The 24,072-nt window shown below is 48.3% G+C and overlaps 1 long non-coding RNA gene across 1 annotated transcript; it reads left to right on the top strand.

The window, feature by feature from the left end:
• The first annotated feature begins 17,368 nt into the window (after nt 1-17,368).
• LOC122394687 lies at nt 17,369-23,442 on the top strand. The gene is made up of 2 exons (XR_006258913.1): nt 17,369-17,492; nt 22,914-23,442. It is a non-coding gene; the product is annotated as an uncharacterized LOC122394687 (long non-coding RNA).
• Nucleotides 23,443-24,072: the final 630 nt, after the last annotated feature.

The following is a 24,072-nucleotide window of genomic DNA, read 5'->3' as shown; positions in this document are numbered from 1 at the left end:
AATTGTGTACTTGTCTATCTTAACACTGAAGATGACTTTGAATAAAGTCGAAACGTTTGAAAATGGATAAAGCAATTTTATGTCGTAAAGTAATCTTGGTCGTACCCGTCCCCCCCCCCTCGGCCGGTGCGTATGTAGAAAACAAATAGGTCCGGCGAGGGTTAATGCAACCCCCCCAAGGTTTTTCGCGAATAACTCACGTAAAAAGCGGCCGATCGCTACGAAACTTTCAGTACCCTCGCATTAGGGGAAGCGGGGGTAGCACCGCCATGTGGGCAACACCGCCATCCCCTCTATCGGCGAAACTCTCAACTGTAAATGTAAACATCCGCCATTTCGGTGTCCGAACGGAAGCGGTGCGCCACGTGAGGTAAGTTTCGCTAAGATTTATTCATGTCTAAGTGCCTCGATTTTTACGTTAAATTTGAGGGCATGAAGTGCTCTTCGTTAAGAAAGGAATTCCAGAAGAATCGCGTCCCGACTTGCTTTCCCGTCGGGGCTTTGTCGGTCCATGACTGTGTGTGGGTAACACCGCCATGCTCGGCGGTGCTACCCCAAGGGGTGGCGGTGTTACCCACATTCACACTTATGCATTGATTGCTAGTGGTAATAAGTGGTGCCCGATAAAGATAATGATATTAATTTGTGGATTAGGCAACTGCACACCTAGTAAATGTGGAAAGAAACCGATTTAACGCGTGTAAGGAATATTGTAAACCTACATTTGGTCTCTATTTAGGTAGGCACATAAGATATTCGTTTAAAAAACATCGTTTTTTGGCTGTTACCTACCTATCAATACCTTCCCCCGTATCTACTTAGTTTCCCTAATAGATTTAATCATTAGGCACATATTCACAGGCTAGCATGCATGTTTCATCCCGGCCTGTAAATGGGGATAAGCTAGAGATTGACATGCATGAAGTTTGTACCTAAATATGGATTCCATCCATCCATATCTATCGCCAAAAAAATAAATTAATCCATATCCATCCATTTCCATGCAAAAAAGCTGAATATCCATATCCATCCATATCCATTAGCCAACTCCATTAGACAATTAGCCTGCCTGGAACCACTTGCACATGTCTGGTGTTGTCCCATACCCGTTTACCTACCTAATACCTACCAATTTCAGGTCCTAACCCTGGGTCTCTTTCCTTACAGCCGTCCCTGTCCGAACACGATGCCACGAAACTACGTTAGAAAAACGGATCTAGGCTCGTGGAGCTGCGAAAGTGTGACCAACGCGCTCAACGCGGTGCGCGTGAGAGGCGTATCGGTCAAAGCAGCAAGCAAAAGGTTTAACATCCCCAGGTCAACACTTCGAGACCGGCTCAAAGACGACTGTCCGGTGAGGGAGACCGCTCCACCGATCCTCGGTTGCGTCTGCGTCATCTCAGAAGAGTTTGAAGCAGACCTTGTAGGACGAATCTTGCATCTGTCGAAGCTGTTCTATGGCATAACCACAGACAAGCTCGCGTCAGTTGCGTTTGAGTTCGCCGAGCGTCAAAAGATCGCTCACCGCTTCAACCGGACAACGCGTAGGGCTGGGCGTGACTGGGTGAACGGCTTCTTGCGCAGACATCCGGAAATCTCAGTAAGGAAGCCTGAGAATGTAAGCATGGCGCGTATCGAAGCCGTGAATCGCAAGAATATGCGAGCATTTTACGACAACCTTGCAGAGGTCATCAGCAAGGGAACATACTCACCGCACCGCATTTTCAACGTTGACGAGACGGGACTGTCGCCCGTCGTCCCTGGCCAAAAAGTCCTGGCCACTAAAGGGGCCAAGAAAATTGGCCGAGTGGCGTCCGGTGAACGAGGCAAAACAACAACTGCAATCTGCTGTGTGAGTGCGGCTGGCGAGACTGTTCCCCCGATGCTCATTTTCGGGGGTCGGAAGCGGCTGAAGCAAGAACTCCTGACCGGGTGCCCGATTGGCACCATCGGAGGTGTGAGTGATAATGGCTGGGTGACAACAGAGTTGTTCATGAAATGGTTTGAGCACTTTGTTAACCATGTCGGAGCCTCCCCACAGAGGAGGTGTCTCCTGATAATGGACAATCATTCGAGTCATGTGAGCATGGACCTAGTGTGCGAGGCACGCCGTAATGGGGTGGACATAATCACCCTACCGCCCCATACATCACATGTCCTACAACCACTGGACGTGTCGGTCTATGGGCCCTTCAAGAAGGCGTGGAACCGTCAGGTTCAGTACCATCACGACACCCACCCGGGTGAACGGATCGGAGATGGGGACATAGGAGCCCTGTTTGGAAGAGCGTATGACACCGCCGTCAGGGCAGGTCACAACAACATCATCAGCGGCTTCAAGACTACCGACATCCATCCATACAACCCGGACAGCGTGATGTGCAACGATGATGTTTTCGTGCACAACACCATCCTGACTGCTGACGATGAACCTGGGGAAACCGAAGATTTGGAGTCGCTGCTTCAAGATGGACGCGATCCAACCGCGCAATCTTCCACTTCCGATGCCTTCCTGCGAGGTCCAGGTCCTGATGTCTCCCAGGATGGTGCAGTTCCCGTAGGTTCAGCTCCTGATGCCTCCCAAGATGGTGCAGCTCCCGTATGTCCAGCTCCTGAAACCTCCCGGGAGGGTGCAGCCCCCGTGGGTCTAGCTCCTGATGCCTCCCAGGAGGGTGCAGCTCCCGTGGGTCCAGCTCCTGAAGCCTCTCTGCAAGATGCAGCTCAGGATTACTCCATGGATGGTCCTGATGCTTCTCTGCATGACCTTCTTCCAGTGCCTCAGGTGAAGAGAAAGAAGGCAGCAAGTAACAGCAGGAAGAGATTGTTGTCTGTGGTGCTGACAAGCTCGCCAGTGGAGAAGGCGCTAGAAGAGCGTAAAAAGAACCTGAAGACTCCGAAAGAGAAACAGCAGAAGAGCGCAAAGAAGAAAACCAAGAAAGCGAGTAAGACAACTGACACGGCGGACAGCGACATATGCATGTACTGCCAAGAGGGCGTCACTCGACGCAATGAAGTGTGGTTGCGGTGCAGTTCATGCGGTGGCTGGGCTCATGAAATGTGCAGTAACGGCTCGTCATCTAAGGGTTTTATCTGTGACCTTAACTGTCAGTAGAAAGCGCTGACAGTTAAGGTCACATATAAAACCCTTAGATGATGAACAGTCGCCGGCATGTCAGTAGAAAGCGCTGACAGTTAAGGTCACAGATAAAACCCTTAGATGATGAACAGTCGCCGGCATGTCAGTAGAAAGCGCTGACAGTTAAGGTCACAGATAAAACCCTTACCTAGATGATGAACAGTCGCCGGCATGTCAGTAGAAAGCGCTGACAGTTAAGGTCACAGATAAACCCTTAGATGATGAACAGTCGCCGGCATGTGGCGCTGAATGTGTTCTGCATTTTTGATGGATATGCGAGTGCGGAGTAGCCTCACGTTGATGTTTCGAAATAAATGTGAATTTTCCTTCACCTTTGTATGCATAGGTTGTCTGCATAGGTTTGTATCTTGTTGTCCGCACCAAACAGTCTGATCTGTGACAAACTAACAACCAACTTTTGTGTGTCTTATATGAGTATGAGTTACTATTTCAGTCAGCAGTAACGCTACCAAGGGCGGCTGTTACCGTGAGGCCGATCTGTGGATAACACCGCCATCGGTGGCGGTGCTACCCGCACATTTTTTGGAGGGCGAAAAATGCAGGACTTGTTTCCAATGTCTGTACAGGGGCGCACCCAGGATTTTCCAGGGGAGGGGGCCCGGGCTCAAAGGGGCCTCCGTGTTCCGCTTGCCAGGGGGCCTTTTCTCTATCGAGGGGGCCTCCAAATGGCTTACTTTTTGACGGCCTCTGTATGTTTGGTGACGTTCTTAGCGTTATTAGTAAAGCTTAACCCTCACCCTGGCAGGGGGGTCGATGCGACCCCCCCCCCTAAGGTTTTTCAAAGATAGCGTAAAATTGGCGGCGCGCAACGCCGCTAAATTTGGCACAACCTATGGGGCAATCTTTTTTCATGTGATCTGCAAATTTCAGGTCCGGTCGACCTTGGGTCAGGCCACCATGTCAGAAAAACGGGTACAAGGTTATGGTCAAATTTAATTTTTTATGTACCTGTCCAACGCACAGTTTTGGACTGATTTCCTTCAAACTTTCAGGATGTGCTAAGTTCACCGAGCTGTATAATATGTAGTTCGTTTTTTATGTCACTGACCTGAGGTCAGTTAGGGGTCATTACGTCGTAATGTTAAGCCTATGGGAAAATATTCAAATAACTCCTATTCGGAAAATATAGAGATGTCCGCTTCGTTGTATCCCTTTTGTTCTTTGATACCACACCACAGTACTTAACATAATGTCACTCGGTGTTTCTTTGTTTGGTGTACTTATCTAAGGTTCAGGTCAAATGAGGTCAACTCAGGTCAAATGACGTTTGTGCCGATAACTTGTCACATAATAGAACAGGTTTCAAAATGGTATCATTCTGTTCCTCTTGAACAGCTAAGTCGAATGATATGCAACATTAAGCATTTCAACCATTCCTAAGACTTAAGTTTTACTTAAGTTGTGCACTTAAGTACACTTTAATACCTACACTTTTAAGTACACTTAAGCAAACAAAAAAAGTATATCATTCGACACGCCTTGACGTGCTGAGTTCACTGGTGCTTTTGTTTTGCTCTATCTTAACCCGCGCCGGGCCGGGGGGTGTTTGAACAGCCCCCCCCCCCCCGGCGGCTTTTCGCAGCTCCGCGCCGCCGTTTTTAACACACCTGTTCGTGCATCTTTTCCGCACATGCTGTGAAAATTTCAGACCCAGGTCTCTCAAGGTCAGGTCAGAAACAAATTAGAATGTTCGTCATGGCTACACCGACCGCACGATTGCCTTGAAACTTTCAGCGATTGATGAGAGTAACAGTGTATCTCGTGTATCCTATAAAAGCGTGTATAAAAACCTATTAAACGTGTATCTCGGAATTTCGATATCGGTGACCTAAGGTCAGGTCAATTTTGCGGCCTCTCTATTATAATTCAATGGGAGAAAATTGAAAGGCGTCTGTTTTGCACGAACGCCATTCTAGACACTCTCAAACATCGGGATGTAGGTAAAATGGACACACTGAACCCGAAAATTGCACCTGTGACCCGGAGTGTGACCCCTCGTTCTGAGATGTCCCCGAGGTCATCTCAGGTCACGAATAGTATCTAACAGTTTTTTGCTAATAACTTCTGATAGAGGCATGATAGAGCGATGAAAACGCCTTAGATGTGTTCGGCTCGACGATGCGGATCGACTGATATGCAACATGACCTTTTCCGGTCAGGTCCTGAGGTCAAATTTTTAAGTTGACTTTTCAAGGTCAACTTATAGTTCATTCGACGCGTTTTGACAAGAGGAACACGATTCTGGCAAAAGTAATGTCGTGGCTTTTTTTGAGTCAGAAGTTATTGCCGAAAAACACTGTTCGTAAAAAACGGCTATTTTTGGAGTTTTTGCCCTCTGGAGGCTAAACCGTTGACCTGAGGTCAAATCTGAGGACATATTGGCGAAAGAGCGTCAAAAGAGCTATCGAATGCGCTTTTCCGCGGCGCTGTAGCTCTATCGGTTCCCGAGTTAGCCGTTGGCAGTTTCCAAAATGTTGAAATAGCCAACATTTTACCTTTGGTGACCTCTGGTAACCTGACCTTTGACCTGACCCAAAAAATGACTGAAGTGTTTTCGTACTTATTTTGGACGCTCTTTTGAATGCCGCTTACCGCGTGTCGCTACGTGACCCAGGAGCCGAGTTAGAAGGGGGGTTTTCAGACACCCCCCCCGGCCCGGCGCGGAAGTCGCGGAGCACCTGCCCGGCGCGGGTTAATTAGATCAAAAGTTATCAGCGAAAACTTTTGACCTATTTTAGCAAATTTTTTACAATTATACCTCCCAAAAACCCCTAAATATTGACCTAGAGCAACCAAATTTGCACAGGGACGAGGATTTTAAGAGGGCCACCTACCTACCAAATTTGGTATTTCTAGGTGCCATAGGATCCAATCGCGAGGGGGGTCGCATCGACCCCCCCCCCTCTGCCAGGCCGCGTTATGAAAAATGCCCTGCCAGGGCGAGGCGCTGCCCGGATAGGACCTCTTGTGAAGAGGGGCCTCCTATCCAGAGATGGCCTCTTTCCCAGAGACGGTCTCCTTCCAGAGGGGATCCAGAGAGAGTCCTGCCAGAAGGGGCCTCTTGTGCAGAGGGAGCCTTCCATCAGGAGAGGGCATAAAGGGTCTCGTTCAAGAGGCCAGAGGGGCCTCCTGACTCCTGCCCAGAAAGGGCCCCTGTGCAGAGGAAGCCTCGGGGTCTCCTGCCCATAAAGGAGCTCCTGCCAGATGGGGCCTCCTGGCTCCTGCCTAGATAGGGCCCTCTGTGCAGAAGGGAGCGTCCCATCCAGAAGGGGCCTCCTAAGCATAAAAGGTCCTCTGCCAGAGGGGACTCCTGCCCATAAAGGGTCTCCTGCCAGAGGGGGCCTCCTGGCTCCTGCCCACAAAGGGCCTCCTGTGCAGAGGGAGTCTCGGGGCCTCCTGCCCATATAGGATCTCCTGCCAGAGGGGGCCTCCTGGCTCCTACCCAGATAGGACATTTTGTGCAGAGGGGGCCTCCTGACTGCTGCCAAGATATGTCCTCTTATGCAGAGAGAGACTCCCATCCAGAGAGGGCCTCCTGCCCAGAAAGGGTCTCCTGCAAGAGGCCAGAGGGGCCCCCTGACTCCGGCCCAGAAAGGGCCCCTAAGTAGAGGAAACCTCGGGGCCTCCTGCCCAGTATAAGATTTCCTGCCAGAGGGGGCCTCCTGCCCAGTATAAGATTTCCTGCCAGAGGGGGCCTCCTGGCTCCCACCCAGATAGGGCCATCTGTGCAGAAGGGAGCCTCCCATGCAGAAGGGGCCTACTAAGCAGAAAAGGTGTCCTGCCAGAGGGGCCTCCTGCCTATAAAGGCTTTCCTGCCAGAGGGGGCCTCCTGCTCCTGTCCAGAAAGGGCCTCCTGTGAAGAGCGAGCCTCGGGGGCCTCCTGCTCATGAATGATCTCCTGCCAGAGGGGGCCTCTTGATTCCTGCCCAGATAGGGCCTCTTGTGAGAGGTGCCTCAAATCCAGAAGGGGCCTCCTGTGCATAAAAGGTCCCCTGCCAGACGGGGCCTCCTGCCCATCAAGGGTCGCTTACCAGAGGGGGCCTCCTGTGCAGAGGGAGCCTCGGGGGCCTCCTGCCCATGAAGGATCTCCTGCCAGAGGGGGCCTCTTGATTCCTGCCCAGATAGGGCCTCCTGTGAGAAGGTGCCTCACATCCAGAAGGGGCCTCCTGCCCATCAAGGGTCGCCTACCAGAGGGGGCCTCCTGGCCTCTGCCCAGATAGTGCATCTTGTGCAGAATTATAGTAGGTTAGGCAGGAAAGTCAAGTGTAAAAGTACCCTAAGCGGTGCTCAGGGGGCCTCCTAATTATGACCGAGCGGGGGGGGGGGGCCCGGGCCCCAAGGCCCCCCCTTGGGTGCGCCACTGTGTCTGTAAGTAGCGAAATTGTATAATGGAGCGCTGGAAACTTTGCCAACATGTAGGAAAACATCCCCACTTTCACATGAATGCAAAAGAGCTTCGTTTTTACTACGCATATCAGCTCGGTGAGCAGAAATGCTTAAGGTGGCGGTGCTACCCCCGCTTCCCCTAATCAATTTTACACCAACTCTAAAAAAATTCATGACTCTAACCGTAAATCCGTCAGTGGAATCAGCTCCGTAAATCCGTCAGTGGAGTAGAGATAGAGCCTTGGAGTAGAGGCTATCCGTACAGTCACCAGCATATTTGCTACCCATCACCCCCGGACGGCGGGGGAGCAAGCTATTCGCCTCGTGACTCAGAACTGGCTGACATCTGGTGGCCGTTTCCTGAACTACTATAGGTAGGATCCAAGGATCCGGTCGCCGCGCCGCAGGCAGGCCGGCCGGTCTAATCTCACGAGACCTCGGATTTCGAATGTTTTTTCTTTCAAAATTGGAAAGCAATGCACATAATTCGACGACAAATTCCTCATAGATCACGAATAATGATTCTCATAGCCCATCCTACATCCTTTCACAGTCAAAAGGCCCTGAACAAAGCGCCCCTTGGCACTTCAGTTCGTAAGCAGTATTGGTGATTACAACCAATGTTAGGGCGGTAAGGCCGGCCGATATGGATATTGCAATCCGCCGAAAGAGCAAGGTTCCGGGCACATGTCGTACTTGGGATGTCAATTTTAGTTGTCTGAACCCTCGCCCGATGCTTTGGAACCACCATGAGATCTTAGAGCATTCATATGCCGGCATAAGACATTCACCTTTTGTAGCCCGTCACAGGCCGACGTGGGGCCCTCATCAAATAGGCATGGAGTTCTCGGAAACCTGCATAAGGCCCTCATTGACGGGTGAGACTAAATGCTTACTTCGAAATCTAAGCTGCGTTGCGGCATTGGCGGTTATGTGCGGCGTGTATGCCGCATGATTAGTAAGCGGCGACCACTAAATTAAAAGCTCAATAGCTTTGACCTGTTTTCAATGATAACACTGCATACCAAAAATGTCCATCGCTCTCGTCATAGGATATTTAGATTTAAATAACTAACTTATCTACATCATTGTTTTGAACCAAATTAATACCTACTTTCAACTTGACCCGCGCCAACCTGTTTTCAATGAATAACACTGCATACCAAAAATGCCAATCGCTCTCGTCATAAGATATTTAGATTTAAATAACTAAGTTATCTGCATCATCATTTTGAACCAAATTAATGCTTTCAACTTAGTACTCACTCATTCCTTCCTTCGTTGGCTCCAAACAGTCTTTCGATTGTCTGGAAATCGTATATGCCAAATCCCGCACCTGTATACGACTAGTGCATATAAAGGCCGATGTAAGAATTTCAATAGGCTCTTACATGCGATTTCCTGGCTACCCAAAAAGTCTGTTTCAGTCATGCTATCAAAACATGGTATGTCAGCCCTGTCACCAGCTTATGACTGCTCTGCTTGTAGTGGCCCTGACCGTCACCGACTCCCTTCCCTCCTTAAAAGCCTAGCCTCCCTCCATCATCTCTCCACTAGATTTAGGTGATGCTCCGACAAATTCACAAACAAGACCGAACTTGTCCGGAGTTCGGACTGTGAGTTAACCCTCGCCCTTTAGGGGGGGGGGGTCGAACGGACTCCCCTCGATTTTTCGCGAATAACTCACGTAAAAAGCGGCCGATCACGACGTAACATTTAGTACCCTCGCGTTGATCAATTTTACTGTACACCTACCCTGAAAATTTCATGACCCTGACGCAAATAACCTTTGACATGTGACCTACTTTTCGAGACCATGTTTGGCCGGATCCGCGATTCAGCGTATGTCGGCTCGTATTAGCAGCGCGTTTGCAGTCTTTTCGTGGTTTCAAGCGTTCAAACATGTGATATGATGTTGCCCCCATGCATTAGGGTGGGTGTCAAGGTCACCTGAAGGTCAGTTCATTGACCTTTGGTGACCTCGGTTCACTTTTTCGAGTTTGACATGTTTCTAGGCCAGTTTTTCGAGCTGAATTCGAATTAAGCAACCACATGAACGTTTACAAAGTAGTTTTGGTGCCTTCGTAACATGTTACGAGGCTGTCAGAGGCGGTTGACACCTACTACAAATACCCGGCAGGACCTCTACTGGTTGACCTGACCAGACCTGACCCGACCTGGCCTAAATGAATGAAGACATCATCTGTGATCAAAACTAGCATGATATTTGTGATCAGCACCCCGAAAAACCCCATAGCAGCCACACTACGACGTTCTAACAGGTCCCAATTTTCCCGCCTTTTGAGTCATTGACCTGACCTGGAAGGTCAACCGATGACCTAGGACCTTAAAATTGGGTATCATCGGCTTCCTCTCGTCACGGGCAACACGCTCGTTTTTTCCGCGAAGCTCTAGCTTGATCAGAAGCGAAACGGCAAACGGCGAAACCTTATGCGTTCGTGGCTGGAAAAACACCAATACGGGCGAGGGTTAAGTTGAAAGTTTTAATTTGGTTGTAATCTTGCAATGGCACTTTTGAGCATTATGAATGTAATTATTAGGTATGCTATTAATAACCTTATGCTCATATTAGTAATTATATTCAAAAAGAAAAGTACAAATTAATATATTTCGACTTGCGCCTTCATCAGAATATTCATCTGATATTCTGATGAAGGCGCAAGTCGAAATATATTAATTTGTACTTTTCTTTTTGAATATAATTACTAATATGAGCATAAGGTTATTAATAGCATACCTAATAGTGAATTAAAATGAAATCGGACTTACTCCACAAGAGTTCGTTGGGTCGGAGCTTTCGAATTGTATTACAATTCTTCGTCAGCGAGAGTCGTATCGGATGTTAAGATCGAATCGAAGGTACAGTGCGGATCGAACAAAATATGGGTCGGACAGGAGGGTCTCTGAGGCAACTAGTTGGTCTTGAAATAAACATAGAAACACTGGGAAAACACGTGAATAATAACAGGATGCACACTTACTAGAAAAAGCCTGTAAAATGGGTATAAAACACACTAGTAAAATATCTAATACAAAAATATAGGCAGGTAGGTAAAAATACAGTTAATGACATGTAAAAAATTGCATAGATTAGGTGCAAACAGTACCTAAAGCAGAGATAAAGCTTTACAAAAACACGAATAGTAAACTAGACTAAGATATAAAATATCAACATGATAAATTCTATAAATGAACTTTTTTAACGGCAGAAACGGCGAATAATGGGAAGCCACCTGTCTTGCAGCAGGGCACCAGAGTTGCGGTTCACATTCGCGTCATTGGGTGACACTAGGACGGCTTCCCGCCGTCCCACGGTACGAATGTAGGCCGATTCGAGAAGGAGTCTCGTCCCACGGCCTACATTCGTACCGTGGGACGGCGGGAAGCCGTCCTAGTGTCACCCAATGACGCGAATGTGAACCGCAACTCTGGTGCCCTGCTGCAAGACAGGTGGCTTCCCATTATTCGCCGTTTCTGCCGTTAAAAAAGTTCATTTATAGAATTTATCATTTTGATATTTTATATCTTAGTCTAGTTTACTATTCGTGTTTTTGTAAAGCTTTATCTCTGCTTTAGGTACTGTTTGCACCTAATCTATGCAATTTTTTACATGTCATTAACTGTATTTTTACCTACCTGCCTATATTTTTGTATTAGATATTTTACTAGTGTGTTTTATACCCATTTTACAGGCTTTTTCTAGTAAGTGTGCATCCTGTTATTATTCACGTGTTTTCCCAGTGTTTCTATGTTTATTTCAAGACCAACTAGTTGCCTCAGAGACCCTCCTGTCCGACCCATATTTTGTTCGATCCGCACTGTACCTTCGATTCGATCTTAACATCCGATACGACTCTCGCTGACGAAGAATTGTAATACAATTCGAAAGCTCCGACCCAACGAACTCTTGTGGAGTAAGTCCGATTTCATTTTAATTCACAATTCATCTCCACATCATGTCTTTAAATATACCTAATAGTATTAATTTGGTTCAAAACAATGATGTAGATAAGTTAGTTATTTAAATCTAAATATTATATGACGAGAGCGATGGACATTTTTGGTATGCAGTGTTATCCATTGAAAACAGGTCAAAGCTATTGAGCTTTTAATTTAGTGGTCGCCGCTTACTAATCATGCGGCATACACGCCGCACATAACCGCCAATGCCGCAACGCAGCTTAGATTTCGAAGTAAGCATTTAGTCTCACCCATGCGAGCCGACATACGCTGAATCGCGGATCCGGCCAAACATGGTCTCGAAAAGTAGGTCACATGTCAAAGGTTATTTGCGTCAGGGTCATGAAATTTTCAGGGTAGGTGTAAAATTGATCAACGCGAGGGTACTAAAAGTTACGTCGTGATCGGCCGCTTTTTACGCGAGTTATTCGCGAAAAACCAAGGGGAGTCCGTTCGACCCCCCCCCCCCCCTAAAGGGCGAGGGTTAACCCACAGTCCGAACTCCGGACAAGTTCGGTCTTGTTTGTGAATTTGTCGGAGCATCACCTAAATCTAGTGGAGAGATGATGGAGGGAGGCTAGGCTTTTAAGGAGGGAAGGGAGTCGGTGACGGTCAGGGGCACTACAAGCAGAGCAGTCATAAGCTGGTGACAGGGCTGACATACCATGTTTTGATAGCATGACTGAAACAGACTTTTTGGGTAGCCAGGAAATCGCATGTAAGAGCCTATTGAAATTCTTACATCGGCCTTTATATGCACTAGTCGTATACAGGTGCGGGATTTGGCATATACGATTTCCAGACAATCGAAAGACTGTTTGGAGCCAACGAAGGAAGGAATGAGTGAGTACTAAGTTGAAAGCATTAATTTGGTTCAAAATGATGATGCAGATAACTTAGTTATTTAAATCTAAATATCTTATGACGAGAGCGATTGGCATTTTTGGTATGCAGTGTTATTCATTGAAAACAGGTTGGAGCGTTTAAGTTTTTAAAGGTAGTGTGCCAGCTTTCTTGGACCGTATGGAGTTAATGGCCCAGATAAGGAGAACCGGATTTTTAGAACTTATCCATACCTTCAAAACTCATGGAAACGTCTTAAATTCTTCAAATTTTGAGTACCCCAGTGCGAAATTCGCCCCGACGGGTTGTCGGTCGTACCCCAACCACATTTCACACCACTATGAACAATAAATGCACACACTGAAATCGCTATTACCGATATGCTCATCCAATCAAGTTTCGATAAACCCGTTCATCATCATCTCCTGCGGTTTCGAACACGCCTGTTAGGTGGCTTCTGATGCTCGTCGAGGTCGGAATTTCCAAATACGCGTGGTGCGTCGGGCCGCGCGCTCTGACTTCGGCCAAGAAAAATGCGTCAGCTGATCATTGTCATTTCTGCCACTTGCGTGTGGTGAAATGGGGTCATAACTTATAAGACGGCTTTTTCATATCAATTATTTTACATAAAATCATATTTCAAACCATAAATAATGTTCGACAGCCAAATAAAAGAAACAATACCAATACGGGCTTACAGTTTAAGGCTCGACATTGTGTTGTCTACGATTAGACAGCTGATAACTCATTCCCGTACGTCGTATGGTCGTAACACTATAATGACCTTTGCTTATTGTCACAAGTGCGCCGCATTCGCGATTGTTGCCCGACGCCTGTTTGCAGGTGAGCCCACTACAGTTGTTATACATATCTAAAAACCGAAAAACTTTTAGGCGAAAAAGGCACTATTCCAGGCCCATTTTTGATTTTTTTTTGCGATATTAGGTAATATATAATACTGAACGAGGCCGGTGTAAATAAATTTTCAAGACCGAGGTCCTTACTGGATTTTTGAACGAGGCCGAAGGCCGAGTTCAAAAATCAGTAAGGACTGAGGTCTTGAAAATTTATCACCGGCCGAGTTTGGTATGTATTTTACTGTATGCCAACGATAAATTTATTTTCTGGACCGAAGCTCTTAGCCGACTTAGGAACGAGACCATCCCAAAATGTTCGCTTAAGTGCATTCTGGTAATGCATTTTTGACCGTGGTCAATTTGCTTACACCAGTTATTACCACACCCCTCTGGCTAATGTATTTGAATAGGCCAGGCATACAGTAAAAACAGAAGCTTCTTATCCTAGGAAAAATAAAATGGGAAATCTTTCAAAGGTGGCACACTACCTTTAATTTAGTGGTCGCCGCTTACTAATCATGCGGCATACACGCCGCACATAACCGCCAATGCCGCAACACAGCTTAGATTTCGGAGTAAGCATTTAGTCTCACCCCTCATTGACTACCGTCGGAACTTAAGGACCTGCGATGGGGGCTCCAAAACGCCACCGTGGAGCCCTCAAAGACCTGTAGATTGCAGCCTTCAGAAACCAGCGTGGACCCTCGGGTGCCGATGTAGAATGATCATTGGTGCGGGCCAACAGTGAGTTCAGTGCGGGTTCGCTCAACCTTTCACATGACCTGTTAACCAGTGGGATGGAATGGAACAGATTAACAAAACCAGCTGCTCGAATGGCGCCCGGAAGGGGAAGGGACATGTTCATTTCACATTGCTTTTTGCTAATGATATCTGCATGTCAGGGCCAATAAGCAGTAGCTACTAGCCTGAGCACTGAGCAGGGAATGAGGGATGTATTCGGTTCAGAAGGGGCTGATTCTGCTCCCAATGATAGGGAGTTGGATATGTTATCATTTTAATTCAAACTCAGTTCTAAGTTATCACTTCAGATTCATAAGGCCTTATGATCGCTGACACCAAAAAGTTGTGATTTGTACCTACATTCTTCCATTCTGTTATCAGTTACATAGGTGAAAAATAAATGGCCTAAAACTGGCAATGAAAATAAATTTAAGGGTACCCCAGGCTTGTTGAAGGGAAGGTATGAATGAACACCTGAGGATGTCAGACTGCTTCGCCGTATGGTATTCTCATACCATACGGGAGATACCATACACTCTAACCCTCGCCCTGGCAGGGCATTTCTCATAACACGGCCTGGCAGGGGGGGGGTCGATGCGACCCCCCCCTCGCGATTGGCTCCTATGGCATCTAGAAACACCAAATTTGGTGGGTAGGTGGGCCCTCTGGAGTTCTCGCCCCTGTGCAAATTTGGTTGCTCTAGGTCAATATTTAGGGGGGTTTTGGGGGGTATAAATGTAAAAATTTCGCTAAAAACAGGTCAAAAGTTTTTCGCTTATAACTTTTGATCTAATTAAGATAGAGCAAAAACAAAAGCACCAGTGAACTCAGCACGTCAAGGCGCGTCGAATGATATACTTTTTAGCTTGCTTAAGTGTACTTAAAGTTGTTCTTAAATTTTAAGTAAACTTAAACTAATAAATTAAGTTCAAGTTAACCAAATTGCATCACATCGCATATCATTCGATTCGGCTGATCACCAGGAACACAATGATACCATTTTTTTAGCTCTAGCGTCATTATGTGCCACGTTATCGGCAAAAACGTTATTTGACCTCAGTTGACCTCATTTGACCTGACCCATGGATAAGTACACCAAACAAAGAAGCACCAAGTGACCTGCTGCTAAGTACTGTGGTTTCAAAGCACAAAAGTGATAGAACGAAGCGGATATCTCCAGTATTTTCCGAATTTAGTATTTTCCCATAGGCTTAACATTACGACGTAATGACCTCTAACTGACCTCAGGTCAGTGACCTCAAAAAAAAACGAACTATATGTTATACAACTCGGTGAACTTAGCACACCCTGAAAGTTTGAAGGAAATCAGTCCAAAACTGTGAGTTGGACAGGTGCAAAAAGAAAATTGAAATTTGACCATGACCTTGTACCGGTTTTTCTGACCTGGTGACCTGACCCAAGGTCACCCGGACCTGAAATTTTCAGGTCATATGTAAAAAGGTTGCCCCATAGGCTGTGCCGAATTTGGCGGCGCTGCGCGCCGCCGTTTTTACGCTATCTTCAAAAAACCTTAGGGGGGGTCGCATCGACCCCCCCCCTGCCAGGGCGAGGGCTAAATCGTGACATCCCACCATTTAGACGTAAGCCTACTGTCACCAAGGCTCGTATGTTCCGTAACATTGACATCGCTGATTACTCGAGGGCAGCGCTTTTCGAGGAGCGCTGTGGCCCGAAGGTTTGGACTTTGAATTGTGAAAAACGCCCGCCCGCCGGAAAACGCAAACACCGCAAAACGCGCAAAACGCACGCCCGAAACGCCAACGCAAACGTCGCAAAAAATAAACAAACGCCCGCCCGCCGCAAACCGCAAATAAAAAACGCAAAAACGCCGCAAAACAATAAAACCGCCCGCCAACCGCAAACAAATTTAACACCGCAAACGACGCAAAAAAAAGAAGAAAACCGCCCGCATCGCCCGCCCGCCCGCCCGCCCGCCGCCAAAGACAAACACCGCAAAAAACACAAAACGCCCGCCCGCCGCAAAACGTAAACACCGCAAAACGTGTAAAACGCACGCCCGAAAAGCCAACGCAAACGGCAAAAAATCACCCGACCGCCGCAAACCACACAGAAAAAAACGCCGAAACGCCGAAAAAATAAAACCGCCCGCACCGCACCGACGCTAACTGCTAACCGAAAACGACTAAAAGTCGCCCGCCAGCCGCCAAACGCAAACACCGCAAATAAGCGCCCGGCCGCAGCAAGATAATAATTTATCAGCGGCTGGCATACCGCTAGGCTGGTCATTTTCACAAATCAAAAAGATATCTGCAAAAATCTCCTAGATGAAAGCGCCCGATTAAAAAACGGATGGCACGTGCGTGTTCCTCGCCCCCAACTTCCTTCAGGTCAATCGTCATTTGGGTCATCTAACGCATTGACGTATCTGCAAAAATCTCCTAGATGAAAGCGCCCGAGTAAAAAACGGATGGCACGTGCGTGTACCTCGCCCCCAACTTCCTTCAGGTCAATCGTCATTTGGGTCATCTAACGCATTGACGACCGGCTGGGTGGAATGAACATTGCGCCAAGAAACGTAAGTATATTGTCAAAAAGAATCCCCAGAGTGGTGGATCCCAAAAGTTTGAAACTACCACTTTGGCCCACTGGACGACACCTTAAACAGTTGCCGACCGGATGACACCCATTGTTTGGTCACCCACGCCATAGTATGCATCATGGGTGCGCCGAAATGACCAAAAGTCCCAATTTCCGGTGTGCAGGGTCATTTTCAACGGCACGTGGCACGTGGTTCTGGACTTTTCCGGCCACTTTGCGACATACCCATGGGTAGTGCACCGAATGGTGGTTGATCTGCATGTAAGAAAATGGGGGGTCGTTGGGATCGTTTTCGAGCAATCTGCCGTGGAACGCATTTTTTCATTTTCCCCATTGGCTTAACACGGGAATTTTTAAAGTCACGTGGCACGTGCACCAGATGGTCCGCGGAGGGGAGACCCATACCAGAACGTAGATCACCTGGCCCACTAGAAATCCTGAAAAAAATCAGAACTTTTGGACCAGCCGTTTTCAAGAGCATCAAGTTGTACTGATCTCAGGCAGCTTTTGCCAAATTGTCAGGGAACTCAGATTTGTTTTTCAATAGAAAAACACAATTCTAAAGAATAGTGTTTTAACTATTGACAACAAACCTTCGGTTATCACATTGACCTGTCGTGTTGTGACTGGAGCCAGGTCTACTTATCAGACACCGTATCCGACAAGTGGGATTATCTTGTTGACGCCGTGCGCGGTGTGCTCGACCGTCATGCCCCCGTTCGCTCGGTTAAAATCCGCAACCCCTCTGCCCCTCCCCGTCTGCCGCCACGCGCGACCTGATGGCTCGCAGAGCCGCCGCGCTCTCTAGCCGCGGGCACGGCTCTGACGAGTACCGAGCCGCTAACCGAGCGGTGCGTGCAGCTGTGCGGGCGGACAGTCGGAGCGATATTGAGGGGCGAATCGCAGCGGACGGTCCGGCTTCGGTGTGGCGTTACTTGCGGCGTGTCGTGAGTGTCAAGCGAGATTCGCATGTCTCTTTTCCCCGCGTCAGTGGTGACACACTGAATCAGTTTTTTTGTCGATGTAGGCGCAAACATTGTTTCCGATTTGAACTCCGGTGTGCACGAATCGTCTCGGCAAGTGCCTGTGCGGCTACAGCGAGTCGGTTCGTGCGGTTTTACCGTGCAACCCGTCAGTCTTGAATTTTTAAAGTACGTTGTTTTTAGCATGCGAAACTCATCTGCTCGTGGCTCTGACGGGCTTTGCATTCGCGTTTTTAAGATATCTTTTAGTGTGATCGGACCTGTTCTCTTGCAAGTTGCATGTTGTGAACTCCTGCCTATCCATGAATGACATCCCCGCATCCTGGAAACATGCCCAAATCCACCCCATCCTGAAGGCCGGTGATCCCAACAATCCTGCAAACTACCGTCCTATTTCCATCCTCCCTGTCATGGCGAAGGTAGTGGAGAAGGTCGTACAGCGACAGCTTCAACACTACCTATCCTCCAACTCTCTCCTCTCCCCTACCCAACATGGCTTCCGTCCACATCACTGTACCGAATCAGCCCTTCTCCAAATCTCTGACCGAGCACTTGCTGGCATGGATCAAGGCCACATCTCTCTGCTCTGTTTACTTGATCTGTCTAAAGCTTTTGACGTGATTTCCCACTCTAAATTGCTTGACAAGCTCGAGCTGCACGGCATTGACACTGCCTGGTTTCGAAACTATCTTGACGGTCACACGGAAAGCGCAGCCATCTCTGCCTCACAGAGCTCCCCTCCGCTCAACATTAGCCAGGGCGTCTTCCAGGAGTCATCGTTGGGTCCTCTCTTGTTCAGCATCGTCGTTAACGATCTTAGCTTGTACGCTGGCGACTCTTTTATCATTCAGTACGCCGATGACACCCAGGTTTTAGTCTCTGGACACAAGTCCGAGCTACCTGACCTATCTTAAAACTCGAGGCATCTCTCCAGTCGCTTGGTGATTACTTTCATTCGAATGGTCTTAAACTTAACGAGTCAAAATTCGAGCTACTTCCCATCGGCTCACGTCAAAATCTGCGAGACCTCCCACCGTTCACGGTCAAGTTTCGGCAAACCGTGCTATCACCTTGCACTGAAGCAAAAAATCTCGGTGTCACTTTTGATCGCCATCTCACTTGGGACTCACACGTATCGCAACTGTCACAGAAGTGCTTCGGCATCCTTATCGGTCTCTCCCACATCCGCCACTACCTACCATCCGGTACTCTCCCAATCCTTGTGTCTGCCCTCGTCCTTTCCCACGTCCGCTACTGCCTCTCCGTCTATGGCAACGGGTTTGCCAAGAACGTTTGCGGTCGCTGCATCCGTTACGTTCAAGCTATGTGGACACGGAACCCGGCATCTTACGCAGAATTGAGTGGAGAACAAGATGTAATCCTAAAAAATCCTCAGGTGTAAGGAACTAATACGTTAAAGGTAGTGTGCCACCTTTGAAAGATTTCCCGTTTTATTTTTCCTAGGATAAGAAGCTTCTGTTTTTACCTAATATCGCAAAAAAAAATCAAAAATGGGCCTGGAATAGTGTCTTTTTCGCCTAAAAGTTTATCGGTTTTTAGATATGTATAACAACTGTAGTGGGCTCACCTGCAAACAGGCGTCGGGCAACAATCGCGAATGCGGCGCACTTGTGACAATAAGCAAAGGTCATTATAGTGTTACGACCATACGACGTACGGGAAGTTATCAGCTGTCTAATCGTAGACAACACAATGTCGAGCCTTAAACTGTAAGCCTGTATTGGTATTGTTTCTTAAATTTGGCTGTCGAACATTAATTTGTGGTTTGAAATATGATTTTATGAAAAATAATTGATATGAAACAGCCGTCTCTTAAGTTATGACCCCATTACACCACACGCAAGTGGCAGAAATGACAATGATTAGCTGACGCATTTTTCTTGGCCGAAGTCAGAGCGCGCGGCCCGACGCACCACGCGTATTTGGAAATTCCGACCTCGACGAGCATCAGAAGCCACCTAACAGGCGTGTTCGAAACCGCAGGAGATGATGATGAACGGGTTTATCGAAACTTGATTGGATGAGCCTATCGGTAATAGCGATTTTAGTGTGTGCATTTATTGTTCATAGTGGTGTGAAATGTGGTTGGGGTACGACCGACAACCCGTCGGGGCGAATTTCGCACTGGGGTACTCAAAATTTGAAGAATATAAGACGTTTCCATAAGTTTTGAAGGTATGGATAAGTTCTAAAAATCCGGTTCTCCTTATCCGGGTCATTAACTCCATATGGTCCAGGAAAGCTGGCACACTACCTTTAACCCTCGCCCATGTAGGGGGGGGGGTTGGTGCAACCCCCCCCCCTGAGGTTTTTCGGGAATAGTGCAAAAATGGCGGCGCGCAGCGCCGCCAAATTTTGGGTACCTTATGGGGCAAACCTTGCGCATCTTTTGATAAAAAAAATTTGACCGGGTCATGTCAGGTCACGGAGTTATGACGTCACAAAGGGAACAGCCTCCGGCCGGATTTTCACAAACTGAGTGCCAACGCCCGAGGTTTCCTGCCGGTGGTACGGAGATCGGTTGATGGATCGTGATGAAACTTCCCATGCATGTTGGGGCAAGTATTGGCTATCATACGGTATAAGAAACTTGACCGGGTCAGGTCAGGTCACGGAGCTATGACGTCACAAGAGGAACAGCGTCCGGTACTATTTTTGAAAAGCGCCCGAACCACTATTTTGCTAATTCTTGTCACCTCAATGGGAATATGCAGCAATATTAGCTTCTATAGGGAGCAAATGGACCTCCCAAATCCGAAAATACAATCAGATTTCAAAAATTTAAATTTTGATTTTTCGAATTTCTGCCGCCGACTGTGACCTTGCCGACTTCCGGCGCTCCCAACGCGCCATTTTTAGAGCTAGGGAAACGAAATACATACCAAACGATAGAGAATTGATCAAGGAACACGATAGTGAAGATTCCAAGTCGATATCTCCCACCGTTTTGCCGCAATCGCCGCCGAAAGTTGAAAAAAGTCTATTTTTCCGAAAATTTGACCTTTGACCGGTCAAAAGTAGGTCAAATGTTGACCTAGGACCAAAAAATATACCACCAATCGCGAGATCTCGGCGAGAGCAATCCGTTGGTCTTTTCCGCTAAGCTCTACGACGCTCCGTTTTCAAACGCCAAGGGGGGGTCGCACCAACCCCCCCCCCCCCTGCATGGGCGAAGGTGGCAGATCGCCGTTTACGGGCGAGGGTTAAACCCTTATAAGTCAATGGGGAAATATGAAAATTGCTATTTTGGCGCCGAGAATGATCTGAAACTATCTCAAGCATATAGAGTCATGATTTCATGCACTCTTTGCAAGGTTCTATGCTTCATATTTGCATTGTTGCCCTTGCGTGACGTCATGTGTGACGTCACAAGGGCCACAATTTATCTTCAATAACTCCCGATCAAATTGAGCTAGCGAGTCGGGAAAGCCACCAATGCACTCAGGAAGACCTGCCGAATCGAATGATATGCGACATGACCTCTTTCGACCAACTTCGTGACCTGGGGGTGCTGACCTGACCTTGACCTGAGGTAAACACCCTTAGTTGACCTGACCCGAACAAAAAGCATATCACTCGATGCGCCTGAGCTAGCTGAACACGATTATGCCAAAATCGCGGCTCTACGGCCATTTTTGGCGAAGTTATTTACCAAAAACCGAACCCGTGCCTTAGATCACTTGACCTGACCTCAGAGGTCACCGGTTGACCTGAGACCCTTACAGAGGGTTCCTACCAGTCACTCTGCATTATACTTTGCCGCATACGACCACGTTGCCACTTAGTTCTAGTTTAATTAGCGGCGCATTAGCGAGGTGGGTTCAATCAACACCCTCGGCCGGGGCAAATGTAGGTCCGGCGAATGAATTTGAGGAATTCTGAAGATACGATCGTGTTCCCCACTCAATTCTGCGTAAGATGCCGGGTTCCGTATCTACGTAACTTGAACGTAACGGATACGGCGGCCGCAAACGTAAATCGAGGTCCCGAATTCCCTATTCCTCAACACAGGCGGCGGCCGGTTCCTGGTCTGCGCAATATGGCCGCCACCGTTAGACACTACGGCCAATAGGGTTGAAGCGGCAGTGCTCCCCTGTGGGGTAAACTTAAATCCGCGCCACTTTCGCCTCCTGCAGCTACTATTTTCTTCTTGCGCAAAACTGAAAGATTTTGCGCGAACCTACGTCACACGTGTGACGTCATACGTCGAAGGGCGGAGCTTGGCACCCGAGAGACCCCAACTGCGCATGCGTGGTGCAAAATTTTGCAATAGGATGCGCTGCCCGAACAGGGCTCTGAGTACGGTCACCCAGTCTGAGCGAGCTACGCCATCGATTATGACCCGAATCTGATCACCACCAGCCGCTGCCCGTTTTTCAGCTCTAACAATAGGTTGTGCACCTTCATATGTGCATACTCACACCCATTCTGATGCACACAGTCAATGCACTTTGTATCTTATCCCTTAATCATATTGCCATATCTCACCTATTGCCTTGTCATCTGGGGATCAAACTATGAGTCGGCTATACATCCCATCGTTATCGTACAAAAACGGGCTATTCGAATTATTTCTGGAACGGGACGTATTTCGCATACTTCTCCTTGGTTTAGACAACTAAAAGTTCTTAAGATCGCTGACCTACTGTCTTATCAGTTGCTGCTTATATTGCACGACTTTTTGTTTGGTCAACTTCCCCGCCCCATTGCTGATAAGTTTAAGATCCACTACTCAAGCAGAAATACGAGGGTAAACCAACACTTTTGCGAGCTGGTCCGGTCCAGTGATAGTGAGGTGCTGCCAAATTACCGTCACTTCAACTATCTCTTATGTAGTTTATTTTACCAAGCTCCCAGGGTTTGGAATAAAATCTTAGTACAACGTATACCAAACATGAATGATATCCCTGCTAGTAAATGCCTGTTTAAAAAGTGTCTTAAGCTAATCTTTACAGAATCCTATTAACAAGACTTCATTGCTTCGTTCCCCTCACCTCCATTTGTCATAACTCCTCTACGTATGTGCGTTTTCTTTTCTTTTAGGATAAGCTATTCCGCAGTCGACCCGCTGCTTAGTTATTGCAACACCTGATTTTTGCACAGCACGGTAGGCCTCAGGAAACTCTGCGCCCTTTACCCTGCCGTGTTGTTGCCCCTAATTAAATTGTGCATATCTATTTTCTACACTGCACTTGCTCTCAGACGTCATTAATTGGCAATCAGCGAGCTTATTATGATTTCCAAATTCTTTTGTAGCTTACTATCGGTGGCCATTTGATTCTCGCGCCCAAAACCTATCTTCCCGACCTATGTTGTGACTGACCATCAGCCTAACGTCCTCTCGCCATTTGTCCCGCTCCACAGCCGGGCTGCTGCGCTTCTGACCGCGGTTCGGTCGGGCGTTGCGGCCGCCTGCTGGGGGCCACCCGACTGCTGGGGGCGACCCGAGCGATGAGCACTCGACTGCCGAGGACTGGCGACCTACAACGGGGCCTGTGGCTGCCCTCGGACGTGGGCCGTGGGAGGCGGCGTGGAGGAGGTGCGGCTGCCGGCGCTCGGGGGCCGCTGCGGATGGCAGATGCGATGCGGCTCCCCCTGGATGGCGTCCTACTCTTGGGGGCCGCTCGGCTGTCGGCAGCGGCATCCTGACCCCTTGGGGCTGCTCGACTGCCAGCGGCGGCGGGCCTCCGCCTGCTGGGGAGTGCGGCGGCCTAGGACACACTACCCGTGGCCTGGATGGTATGCGACTACCGGCCCCCTGGTGCCGCTACGAGGAACAATGACGTTGCGCCTCTCAAACTAGGATTGGCCTGGGCCGGGCGTGACGGCCGGTCGAGTTCGGTGTCCGGTCGGCTGCGCCCGACCGGACCATTTGACTGTCGACGACGGGCCTACGCCGTCAGGGATAACATCGGGACTGGGCTATTGCGCCTGGACGTTGAACCGCTGGCCGCGGCCAGGATGGCGTGTGGTTGCGGGCGCTCATGGGCCACAATGATGGAATTTGTGTTGCGGCTGTCTCTGGTCCTGGACACGGGCCGATAACGGGTGTGATATCTGGTGCGTTCGGCTGTCTGAGGTGGTGGGCCTCGGCCTGTTGGGGGCTGAGATAGCCTTGTGTCGGGCCGAGCGATGGCGCCCAGATGTGGACCACTGACTGCGCTGGTTGTCATATTGATTGATTGATTGGCACCGTCAAGCATTCCCTCACAAACCTTTAACACTAACTGTCCTCACTCTAACAATACTAACTTGCGAATCCTTTTCCAGCCATTCCTGCTTGGCGGTGCCACCGATCGGTGTATACCTACACGTGTGTTTGTATATGCACATTATCAGTTATCCGTTGATTACCTAATACAATACCGGTGACTCCGGACATGCAAAAAATCGCACGGCAAATTTGATCGAAATCGGCCTTCAGCTTTTCAGCTGTTATTGTTGGGTGTGCACTTGCGCACGTGCATATTCAGTGCTGGAGGACACAAAAATGCAGTTTGTTATTTCCGAATCGCACACCAGC

Source organism: Amphibalanus amphitrite, unplaced genomic scaffold (genome assembly GCF_019059575.1).
Source record: "Amphibalanus amphitrite isolate SeventyFive unplaced genomic scaffold, NRLGWU_Aamphi_draft 000605F_arrow, whole genome shotgun sequence".
In the NCBI taxonomy this organism is placed as follows: domain Eukaryota; kingdom Metazoa; phylum Arthropoda; class Thecostraca; order Balanomorpha; family Balanidae; genus Amphibalanus; species Amphibalanus amphitrite.
Note: the sequence above shows the minus strand (reverse complement) of the source record. Positions and strands in the feature narration are given on the sequence as shown.